We start from the raw sequence: 12,739 nt of genomic DNA, 5'->3' as shown, positions 1-12,739 counted from the left end.
ATTCTACAGTTGCTCTCTGAAAATAACCCTTCACTCAGCTTGAGAGTTAGAAGATGAGTTTTGGGGTCACTGTGTTGATCAGTCTGATGGTGGTGGTTTTGGAGTGTGGTTCCTAGCTGCTGCTGGTTGTGTGGTTAATGGTCATGGTGTTTCACAGACACCGGTAGCTTTGTTACTTTATGAGCAGACCACTCAATGTTGCAGAGAAAGAGAAATGAGGGAAAGAGAGAGAGAGAGAGAGAAAGAAGAGAAAGAAAGAAAGAGAGAGAGAGAGAGAGAGCAAAAATATAACAGTGTGTGCATTTTCGTCTTGGCTTCATATACCTGCAGAAGTGTTTGCATGACTTCTTCTGCATGCTCATAGATCAGTGTGGCTGAGGGACATGAAACACCTGCCAACTTTTTCAGAAGGTAGTGGGTCCCAGGATACTGACAAAGGCCACCCTTCTACGTTTCAGGTAACACTTTGTGGTGATGTCACTTTCTGTGACTTGTGGTCTCCGTGGCGACCTGTTTCTGTTTCTCAGGAGCAGTGACAATGACCGGGCTGCTGGGTGTCTGTCTGACCACATAGACATAAACACATAGACACAGAAACACCCTAACTGGAACAGTGACCCTCCAGACCATGCAGGGACACTGAAAATAGCTCGTTATTAACTGTCTGTAGGATGAGGAGGCAATATGGGAGAACTGGTAGTCATGCATACGTAGGTTACTATGTGGAATTCAACACAGTAATGAAAATATTCAATATTGCTTCCATTTAAATACCACACCCTGGCTAATGAGTCTTACCTTTGCTTACTTGGAAGATCCCTTTGCCATCATAGACGTGCATGTCCACATTTCAATATTAAAAAGGAAGTGATACACAGTACCAGAACTAACCAGGTTCTCAGAACTCATATTTGATGAGTAAAAAACACTGCTACATTTTGTATTAATTTATGTGAAAGTTGAGAATTACTTTTCTTTTTCTTGTCCAACCTTTTGAGTTGAATCTGTGTGTACGTCACATCACCTGGTCCAGTAGTAGCAGCAGCACCATCTGAAACATACAGGTAATACACTAATAGCAATCTTAGTATGCTAGTTATATTAAACATATGAAGAACAACAACTCTAACCTGTATTCATGCTAAACTTCACAGACAGTCTACAATACCATTGTCATTATTGTCTGAGAGAGTGATTGTATCGTAGATGTTAGCTCCAGCTGTTGGTCAAAGGAGAGTGTCACGTTCCTGACCTTATTCCCTTGGTTTAGTCTTTGTTTAGTTGGTCAGGACGTGAGCTGGGTGGATGTAGTCTATGTTTTGTGTTTCTATGTTGGGTTTGTTGTTTGGCCTAATATGGTTCTCAATCAGAGGCAAGTGTTTTGCATTGTCTCTGATTGGGAACCATATTAAGGTAGCCTGTTTGCACTGTTGGTTTGTGGGTGATTGTTTCCTGTCTTTGTGTTCTGCACCAGATAGGACTGTTTTCGGTTTTCACATTTATTGTTTTGTTGCTTGTAGTGTTCACGTTATATTCTTTATTAAATCATGTTGAACACTAGCCGCGCTGCGTTTTGGTCCTCTCCTTCATCCCAGGAAGAAAGCTGTTACAGAATCACCCACCACAAAAGGACCAAGCAGCGTGGTAACGGGCAGCAGCAGCGGCCGAAATCTCAGGACTCCTGGACATGGGAGGAGATTTTAAACGGAGAAGGACCCTGGGCACAGACTGGGGAATATCGTCGCCCGAAAGCTGAGCTGGAGGGAGCGAAAGCTGAGCGGCGGCGATATGAGGAGGCAGCACGGCAGCGCGACAGGTACGAGAGGCAGCCCCACAATTTTTTTTGGGGGGGGGGACACGGGGGGTGTGGCTAAGCCAGGTAGCAGACCTGAGCTCACTCCTTGTGCTTATTATAAGCAGTGCGTTACTGGTCAGGCACCGTGTTATGCTGTTAAGCGCACGGTGTTGCCAGTGCGTGCCCATAGCCCGGTGTGCTATAGGGCAGCCCCCCGAAAGTGTCATGTGAGTGTGGGCATCCAGCCAGGGCGTGGTGTGCCTGCTCAGCGTATCTGGTCTCCAGTACGCCGTTTCGCTCCAGGGTATCCTGCGCCGGCTCTGCGTGCTGGGTCTCCAGGGCGCTGGGAGGGTGCAGTGCGTCCTATGCCTGCGCTCCGCTTGTGCCGCGTAAATGTGGGAGTGGAGTCTAAGGGAGAGGTGCATGTAGTAGGCATTAGATTTCCAGTGCTCACCCACAGCCCGGTTCAACCTGTGCCTGCACTCTGGAGGGTCCGGGCTAGAGTAGTATTCCAGCCTGGGGGAGTGGTGCCAAGGCTGCGCACCAGAGCTCCAGTGCTCCCCCACAGCCCGGTCCTTCAGGTGCCTCCTCCTAACACCAAGCCACCTGTAGGTCTCCCCAGCCTGGTGGGTCCTGTGGCAGCCCCACGCACCAGGCTGTCTCTCCGTCTCCTCCCTACAGGTGTGCCCGTCTGCCCTGCGCTGCCCGTCTGCCCAGCGCCGCCTGAGCTGTACGTCTGCCCAGCGCCGCCTGCGCTGCCCGTCTGCCCAGCGCCGCCTGAGCTGTCCGTCTGCCCAGCGCCGCCTGCGCCGCCCGTCTGCCCAGCGCCGTCAGAGCCGCCCGTCTGTCCTGAGCCGTCAGAGCCGCCCGTCTGTCCTGAGCCGTCAGAGCCGCCCGTCTGTCCTGAGCCGTCAGAGCCGCCCGTCTGTCCTGAGCCGCTAGAGCCGCCCGTCTGTCCTGAGCCGCTAGAACCGCCCGTCAGTCAGGAGCCGCCAGAACCGCCCGCCAGTCAGGAGCTGCAAGAGCCGCCCGCCAGACAGGAGCTGCCAGAGCCGCCCGCCAGACAGGAGCTGCCAGAGCCGCCCGCCAGACAGGAGCTTCCAGAGCCGCCCGCCAGACAGGAGCTGCCAGAGCCGCCCGCCAGACAGGAGCTGCCAGAGCCGCCCGCCAGACAGGAGCTGCCAGAGCCGCCCGCCAGCCAGGAGCTGCCAGAGCCGCCCGCCAGACAGGAGCTGCCAGAGCCGCCCGCCAGCCAGGAGCTGCCAGAGCCGTCAGCCAGCCAGGAGCTGCCAGAGCCGTCAGCCAGCCAGGAGCTGCCAGAGCCGCCAGCCAGCCAGGAGCTGCCAGAGCCGTCAGCCAGCCAGGAGCTGCCAGAGCCGTCATTCAGCCTGGACCTGCCAGAGCCGTCATTCAGCCGGGACCTGCCAGAGCCGTCAGTCAGCCGGGACCTGCCAGAGTCGTCAGTCAGCCGGGAGCTGCCTGTCACGCCGGCGATGCCGGAATTGCTCCTCAGTCCGGGGCTGCCCCTCAGTCCGGAGCTGCCCCTCTGTCCGGAGCTGCCCCTCTGTCCGGAGCTGCCCCTCTGTCCGGAGCTGCCCCTCTGTCCAGAGGCGCCCATCAGTACAGTGGGGTTATTTTGGTGGGTCGTCATTAGGAGGAGGCCACGGAAGCGGGGATTAACTATGGTGGAGTGGGGGCCACGTCCAGCGCCAGAGCTGCCACCGTGGAGAGACGCCCACCAGGACCCTCCCCTATAGGTTCAGGTTTTGCGGCCGGAGTCCGCACCTTGGGGGAGGGGGGTAATGTCACGTTCCTGACCTTATTTCCTTTGTTTAGTCTTTGTTTAGTTGGTCAGGACGTGAGCTGGGTGGGTGTAGTCTATGTTTTGTGTTTCTATGTTGGGTTTGTTGTTTGGCCTAATATGGTTCTCAATCAGAGGCAGGTGTTTTGCATTGTCTCTGATTGGGAACCATATTAAGGTAGCCTGTTTGCACTGTTGGTTTGTGGGTGATTGTTTCCTGTCTTTGTGTTCTGCACCAGATAGGACTGTTTTCGGTTTTCACATTTATTGTTTTGTTGCTTGTAGTGTTCACGTTATATTCTTTATTAAATCATGTTGAGCACTAGCCGCGCTGCGTTTTGGTCCTCTCCTTCATCCCAGGAAGAAAGCCGTTACAGAGAGGAAGATTAATGGGTTGGTTTTCCCTCAGCTTGTCTAGGGACTTAAAGTACGGTAACATGTTGTATACAAAGTGGATGGTGAAAAGTCAGTGTGACAAGTGTGTGAAGTTACAGAGAGGGGAGAGTGACAGTGGTCTGGGCTGAGAGACTAACCATGCTGCAGATGTGTATACCCAGCATCATGACCCCGGCCATGGGTAGATCCTCGGTCCTGTTGGTGGCCTACAGGGAGAGAGACACTCATGAAACACAGAGATTGTATTTTGCTGTATGAAAAGGAACGTAGTTTTAAAAAAAAGACAGGTGTACTCACAAGAATATCCTGTTGCAACAGGAACATGTAAAGAAAAATGCATACTATTATATCAGGTCATTAATGTTTTGAACTTTTGTAATTGGACATTTTTCTCCTAAACATGAACTAAAAAGTTGAATGAGAAATGATAAAGGTCTCACCTTTGGCATTTTTATATGGACACAGCAGTACCAGGAGAATGGCCAGTAGAACATCAGAAACAACCAGGCCTTCAACCACTCCTACTAGGACTGATATAGAGGGTCCAGGAGTTACACCTGGAGAGAGAACAGCAAATCACTATCAGACTATGTAGAACATAAATAAAGTAGTGGAAAAAGTGGACATTTTATTTGACAACTGACTTGAGATCAGATGAATAGCCTGAGCTTGTAACTCCAAACCTACAGTATGCTTTTAAACACTACAAATCACTGATGACCACAGATTTGATAAAAATGTAATGTTATCATAATTATTTTCGCACCTCTCACTGTCACCCAGCTCTCTGGTGATTCTCCTTCATTAGATTTACACTTATAGAAGCCTTCATCTGACTTGGATACTGCAGGGATGGTCATCTCTCCTGTGGTCTCATTCCTGATGAATACTCCATCTTTGTAGAAATCAACCTTGGGGTTCGGGTTTGTTTCCTGATATCTATTTGTACAGCACAGAGTCTCCCTGAGTCATGGGATAGGCAGGGCTCTCCAGGACAACAGCACCAGCTGTGTAACATAATATGTAAATACAACTGTAAATCTGGAGTAATCACTCACAATACATACAGTTGAAGTCGGAAGTTTACATACACCTCAGCCAAATACATTTAAACTCAGTTTTTCACCATTTTCACAATCAGCCAGACTAACCGGTGCCTGTATGTAGCCTCGCTACTTTTATAGCCTCGCTACTGTATACAGCCTCGCTACTGTTATTTTTCACTGTCTTTTTACTGTTGTTTTATTTCTTTACTGACCTATTGTTCACCTAATACCTTTTTTGCACTATTGGTTAGAGCCTGTAAGTAAGCATTTCACTGTAAGGTCTACTACACCTGTTGTATTCAGCACACGTGAGAAATAAACTTTGATTTGATTTGATTTAATCATAGTAAAAATTCCCTGTCTTAGGTCAGTTAGGACCACCACTTTATTTTAAGAATGTGAAATGTCAGAATAATAGTTGAGAGAATGATTTATTTGAGCTTTTATTTCTTTCATCACATTCCCAGTGGGTCAGAAGTTTACATACACTGAATTAGTCTTTGGTAGCATTGCCTTTAAATGGTGTAACTTGGGTCAAACGTTTTGGGTAGCCTTCCACAAGCTTCCCACAATTAAGTTAGGTGAATTTTGGCCCATTCCTCCTGACAGAGCTGGTGTAACTGATTCAGGTTTGTAGGCCTCCTTGCTCGCACATGCTTTTCCAGTTCTGCCCACACATTTTCTATAGGATTGAGGTCAGGGCTTTGTGATGGCCACTCCAATACCTTGACTTTGTTGTCCTTAAGCAATTTTGCCACAACTTTGGAAGTTTGCTGGAGTCATTGTCCATTTGGAAGACCCATTTATGACCAAGCTTCAACTTCCTGACTGATGTCTTGAGATGTTGATTCAATATATCCACATAATTTTCCTTCCTCACAATGTCATGTAGTTTGTGAAGTGCACCAGTCCCTCCTACAGCAAAGCACCCCCACCCCCCAACATGATGCTGCCACCCCCGTGCTTCACAGTTGGGATGGTGTTCTTCGGCTTGCAAGCCTCCCACTTTTTCCTCCAAACATAAAGATGGTCATTATGGCCAAACAGTTCTATTTTTGTTTAATCAGACCAGAGAACATTTCTCCAAAAAGTACGATCTTTGTCCCCATGTGCAGTAGCAAACCATAGTCTGGCTTTTTATGGTGGTTTTGGAGCAGTGGCATCTTCCCATCTTCCTGATTCTGTACTCAGGCTCTGTTTTGGTGTAGACCGACTTCCCACTGTTATAAAAAGCATACTCAATCTCTTCTCCTCCCTGTATGTCACAACTGAGAGTGACTGTCTCTCCACTGAATATCTGGGGCCAGTTGGGTTGGAGGGTCAGAACAGCCACAGGTCTCTCTGCACAGACACAACACAGAAAATAAACATTATCACACACATTAGAATGTAAAATAATGTTGATCAGCATTCATCACAACATGACCATATCATAAGATGTCATTTCTGAAAAAACAGTATGCACTCTGAACTGTCTGACTTACCAAGATCTATCAGAATACTGACATATACAGTGATGTCTACACACACACACACACACACACACAATTACTCACCAATCACAGTCACTGATGATTGATGATATGGATCTGGACTGGATCTCTCCCTGACACCAGTAGAGACCCTGGTCAGACTCAGCAGCTCTACTGATGGTGAAGGTGACGCCTGTTGTAGAGTGTCTGCCAGACAAGGTCACTTCTTTAATAGTGTTGTCTTTGTACCATGTGTAGCTCCAGCCACTGTCAGACCCCACTGAACACGTCAGAGTAAGTGTCTCGCCAGCGTATGCAGGGTTTGGTGTTATGGTCAGTGTAGCTTTGGGCAGGGCTGTGAGAAAAGAGCATAATTTAAAGACCTAGATACCTGCTTAGCAATTTCCAGAGTAGATCCAGTGGATAGACACTCACTGAAGCCTTCCTTGGGCAGAGCTGTGGAAACACAGTTATATCTGAAGACAAATGCAGTCAGAGTACAAATCTCTCCAACACATGATCTTACTTCTTTAACTTGGCAAGTCAGTTAAGATCAAATTCTTATTTACAATGACCGCCTGGGAACAGTGGGTTAACTGCCTTGTTCAGGGGCAGATCGACAGATTTTAACTTGTCAGCTCGGGGATTCAATCTAGCAACCTTTCGGTTGCTGGCTCAACGCTTTAACCACTAGGCTACCTTCCACCCCTACCTACTGGACAGTAATTATACATTTTTATATTCATACTGACACACAGACCATGTGTACATGATTGACTCAATATAAATAGTGTCCATTTTGTTTGATAAAAAAACACATAACAAAGTAACTCACCTTTCACAGTGATAGTGACAGAATCACTGATGATTGATGATATGGATCTGGACTGGATCTCTCCCTGACACCAGTAGAGACCCTGGTCAGACACAGCAGCTCTACTGATGGTGAAGGTGGCTCCTGTGGCTCCTGTTATAGTGTGTCTGCCAGACAAGGTCACTACTTTCTTACTGTTGTCTTTGTACCATGTATAGCTCCAGCCACTGTCAGTCCCCACTGAACACGTCAGAGTTACTGTCTCTCCAGTGTATGCAGGGTTTGGTGTTATGGTCAGTGTGGCTTTGGGCAGGGCTGTGAGAAAAGAGCATAATTTAAAGACCTAGATACCTGCTTAGCAATTTCCAGAGTAGATCCAGTGGATAGACACTCACTGAAGCCTTCCTTGGGCAGAGCTGTGGAAACACAGTTATATCTGAAGACAAATGCAGTCAGAGTACAAATCTCTCCAACACATGATCTTACTTCTTTAACTTGGCAAGTCAGTTAAGATCAAATTCTTATTTACAATGACCGCCTGGGAACAGTGGGTTAACTGCCTTGTTCAGGGGCAGATCGACAGATTTTAACTTGTCAGCTCGGGGATTCAATCTAGCAACCTTTCGGTTGCTGGCTCAACGCTTTAACCACTAGGCTACCTTCCACCCCTACCTACTGGACAGTAATTATACATTTTTATATTCATACTGACACACAGACCATGTGTACATGATTGACTCAATATAAATAGTGTCCATTTTGTTTGATAAAAAACACATAACAAAGTAACTCACCTTTCACAGTGATAGTGACAGGATCACTGATGATTGATGATATGGATCTGGACTGGATCTCTCCCTGACACCAGTAGAGACCCTGGTCAGACTCAGCAGCTCTACTGATGGTGAAGGTGGCTCCTGTTGTAGTGTGTCTGCCAGACAAGGTCACTACTTTCTTAGTGTTGTCTTTGTACCATGTATACCTCCAGCCACTGTCAGACCCCACTGAACACGTCAGAGTTACTGTCTCTCCAGTGTATGCAGGGTTTGGATTTACGGTCAGTGTAGTTTCAGGAAGAGCTAAGAAAACAGAGAGCAGAATATCAAAACATCTGGATACATGCTTGGTAACTTAATAAATATACATATAGATAGATATATAGTACCAGTCAAAAGTTTGGACACACCTTCTCATTCAAGGGTTTTTTGTTACTTGTCCTATTATCTCCATTGTCGAATAATAGTCAAGACAACCAAACTATGAAATAACACACATGGAATCATGTAGTAACCAAAAAAGTGTTAAACAAATCAAAATATACTTTATATTTGAGATTCTTCAAAGTAGCCACCCTTTGTGTTGATGACAGCTTTGCACTATTTTTCTTTTATTAAGTTAAATTTGGACAAATTAAATGTGTGTACCAACAAGTTAAAAGTTTGATCTTAGTACCATACAACATATTTCTTCAATTATTAAATACAATTTGAATTTATTAGTGGAGGAATCTGAACAGCAATGGTAGACAAGCATTTTTTAAACAACTAGATAGCCTCCTTAAAATGGGTCCCAATGTCAAGTGGTTAATCTCTTAACACAGTTTACTATAACTGTAGCGAAGGAACCCTCAACCATTTACAATAATCACAACTTGATACTACAACACATCCAACAAATATTGCATTTTATATTGATTATCATTGACAGCACATTTTTGGAAGCACTGAGTTAGTACCACTCTTTAGTTCCTGAGTGATGACCTGGTTAAATGTACACCATATCAGGTTTCATTTATGACCCAGATGCAGACAGCTTCAAAGAAATAAAACTTTTTTTTTAGTACAGGGGCAGGCAAACGACCGGTCAAAGGCAGGCAGAGGTCAGTAAACCAGAGAGGGTGCAAAAGGTCCAGAACAGCACGCAGTCTCAGGGTCAGGGCAGGCAGAACGGTCAAATCCTGGGAGGACTAGAAAACACAAGAAACAGACATGCGCAGGGGAACAAACGCTGGTAGGTTTCACGAAACAAAACGAACTGGCAACAGACAAACCGAGAACACAGGTACAAATACACAGGGGATAATGGGAAAGATGGGTGACACCTGGAGGGGGGTGGAGGCAAGCACAAAGACAGGTGAAACAGATCAGGGTGTTACACACCACCACACTAACCAGGTCTGCATGGCATTGGCTAAACAAGTTCAGGTTCTCACCGAGATGTAGGGTGGTCAGTCTCTCACTTCATATTTCCACCATATTTGCTGAAATGTCATTTTAGTGCCATTTACTAAGCTTTTACACTCTTTTCTCAATAAGGGATAAAACACCAAAATCAAAGCTAAAGCATGAAACTGTCATCATTTCCATGAATGTCTTTCCCTTAAATTCTTAGTAAATCAGGTAATTAGTGTTCATAAACAAACACACTAACTCAGTACTTACATAGCAGCAAATGTCACTTGTCCCCGCAGACATTTTCTCAGTTGTCAGGTGGCAAGCCTAGCCAGCTACCTCAGTTGTTCCACAATGGAAATTGACATCTTCAGTCACCCCCTTCAATTATGAGGAGTTTAGTTAGATACTGTCTTCATAAATATATATGTTTCTTATTCTGTTGTTTATGGTTGTATTTCAATTTGTCTGTATATGTGTGGTGTATCAGGGCTATTGTTCATGTTCTGTATCGTGTGTGTGTGTGTGTGTGTGTGTGTGTGTGTGTGTGTGTGTGTGTGTGTGTGTGTGTGTGTGTGTGTGTGTGTGTGTGTGTGTGTGTGTGCTTGTGTGTGTGTGTGTGTACATCAGAGACAGAGCTGTGCAGAATTTATTACCACTGACCAGAGATGGGAGAAGTACCTAGGTAACTAGATTTCCAGGCTAAAGTGTAGAGTTTCATTAGTTTCACATCATTACATGTTGAATACATTTTTTTTTTGGTACTGTTTACCTCTAAAAATGTCTAAGTGGTTTGAGGTATAGTGTAGAGTGTGTGACACTGTGCCAAGAAACAAGGTGGAGATCAGGGGTGTCTTATCGCCCCCTTCAGGACAGGCCTGTAACTACTCTTCATTCTTGTGGATCACAATATAGAATCTAATATAGTGAACGCTCACATAGCAACAACAGAAACCCTCAGTCTACTGGGTCTGCCCTCTTATTCCTTCCTCTCTCTATGTCATCATATTAGTACAGACATGGGCCACTTCTGTATTGGTTCATATCAGTAGAAGTCAAATCTGGATGTGGTTTACAGAAGACTGACAGCACTATGGTGCATAGAGATTTTGTTAGAAAGTGTTGCTTTACATCAGGGGTGTCAAACTCAATCAGCATGTTGAAAAAACACAACGAATTTGCGGGCTATTCTGTTTTTTTTAATCTTTTAAACGTACGTAAAACTGCAACCCAAACTGCCTATTGTTTTGTTCGAAAAAAAAGATGTCCTTTCATAATGTCCACGAATGTACATAGGATGCTGTATATTGCATTTTAACATATATATTAAAAAAACAGATCAATAATATTTGTCGAGCCTTTGCTGCTATGCTTGCAGATGTGCACAATATGCAAAGACCCTAATCAAAACGTATTTAATAACTCCAAATAACAAAAACGTAGCTCGGTGGTTGAAACATTCAAACTTAAAACATCTTTGTTTTTATTTTTTGCACTACATGGATCACCCGTGCAGTTAAATGCAGCATTGCTGCATGGTGCACTCAAAATGTCTTGAGTGCACCTTGAGACTAGGCTACTACTCAAATGTTTCTGTAACAGGCCTACATGGTTTTTCTTTTCATGGTGTTTTGTTGCAGGTTTATTTTTTTGGGTCATTCATTGTCAAGCTTTAACCTTGGTTGAGCTAACGTGCGCTAATGTGATTAGCATGACGTTGTAAGTAACAAGAACATTTCCCAGGACATAGACATGTCTTATATGGGCAGAAAGCTTAAATTCTTGTTAATCTAACTGCACTGTCCAATTTACAGTAGCTATTACAGTGAAGAAATACCATGCTATTGTTTGAGGAGAGTGCACAACAACAACAAACTTTTATCTTGGCAACTGGTTTGATACATTCACCTCTGAAGGTAAATAATATACTTACATTCAGTAACCTTGTTCTGATTTATCATCCTTTGGGTCTGAAAATATGCACCTACACTGCTGCCCTCTAGTGGCCAACATCTAAATTGCATTTCAAAGATGATGGTGGGAAAAAAGGAAGAAATGCATATTTTTTGGGTTGTATTATCTTTTACCAGATCTAATGTGTTATATTCTCCTACATTAAAAACCAAAGCCAGACAAACATTTCAGTAGCCTCACTAGGACTGTGGCATGTGTTTGTACACTTTCACTCTGCTGTGCAAGTTTAAAGGGACACATGAAAGCATCGGAATTGATGTTGAATTCACTGATGTGAGTGCATCAGGCAGTAATTTCATAAGTAGATGACTCAGCTGTTGACTCATTTATACTCGTTCCTCAGTGGGAGTTGGGATTTGCAAAAAAAGTACAGCACATTTCCAATTTAGAAATGTGTATAGTATGTGTATGTGAGAAATATGACAAATATAAGCACCCACCTGAAAACAAAAATAAAACATTTTAGAAAAGCTCAGTGCCGTTATTCTCGCAAGGTAAGATATTGAAAGGTATTGAAAACAGGGATGACAATCATTTTGAGAAGAAAAAGAAAATCATACTATACAGCTCAGTATTTGCATAATTTATTTTATACAGTCTTTTTGCTTATCTTCATACAGGATGACAATCAAATCAAATTGTATTAGTCACATGCGCCGAATACAACAGGTGTAGTGAAATGCTTACTTACGAGCCCCAAATCAACAATGCAGTTATAAAAAAATACAGATAAGAATAAGAAATAAAAGTAACAAGTAATTAAAGAGCAGCAGTAAAATAACAATAGCGAGACTATATACAGGGGGGTACCGGTACAGAGTCAATGTGCGGGGGCACCGGTTAGTTGAGGTAATATGTACATGTAGGTAGAGTTATTAAAGTGACTATGCATAGACGATAACAACAGAAAGTAGCAGCGGAGTAAAAGAGGCAATGCAAATAGTCTGAGTAGCCATTTGGTTAGGTGTACAGGAGTCTTAGGGCTTGGGGATAGAAGCTGTTTAGAAGCCTCTTGAACCTAGACGTGGCGCTCCGGTACCGCTTGCCGTGCGGTAGCAGAGAGAACAATCTATGGCAATTTTTAGGGCTTTCCTCTGACACCGCCTGGTATAGAGGTCCTGGATGGCAGGAAGCTTGGCCCCAGTGATGTACTGGGCCGTTCGCACTACCCTCAGTAGTGCCTTCCGGTCAGAGGCCGAGCAGTTTCCATACCAGGCAGTGATGCAACCAGTCAGGATGCTCTCGATGGTGCAGCTGTAGAACCTTTTGA

Source organism: Salvelinus namaycush, chromosome 6, assembly GCF_016432855.1.
Source record: "Salvelinus namaycush isolate Seneca chromosome 6, SaNama_1.0, whole genome shotgun sequence".
Lineage (NCBI taxonomy): Eukaryota > Metazoa > Chordata > Actinopteri > Salmoniformes > Salmonidae > Salvelinus > Salvelinus namaycush.
The sequence above is the reverse complement of the archived record's forward strand: the minus strand, read 5'-3'. Positions refer to the sequence as shown.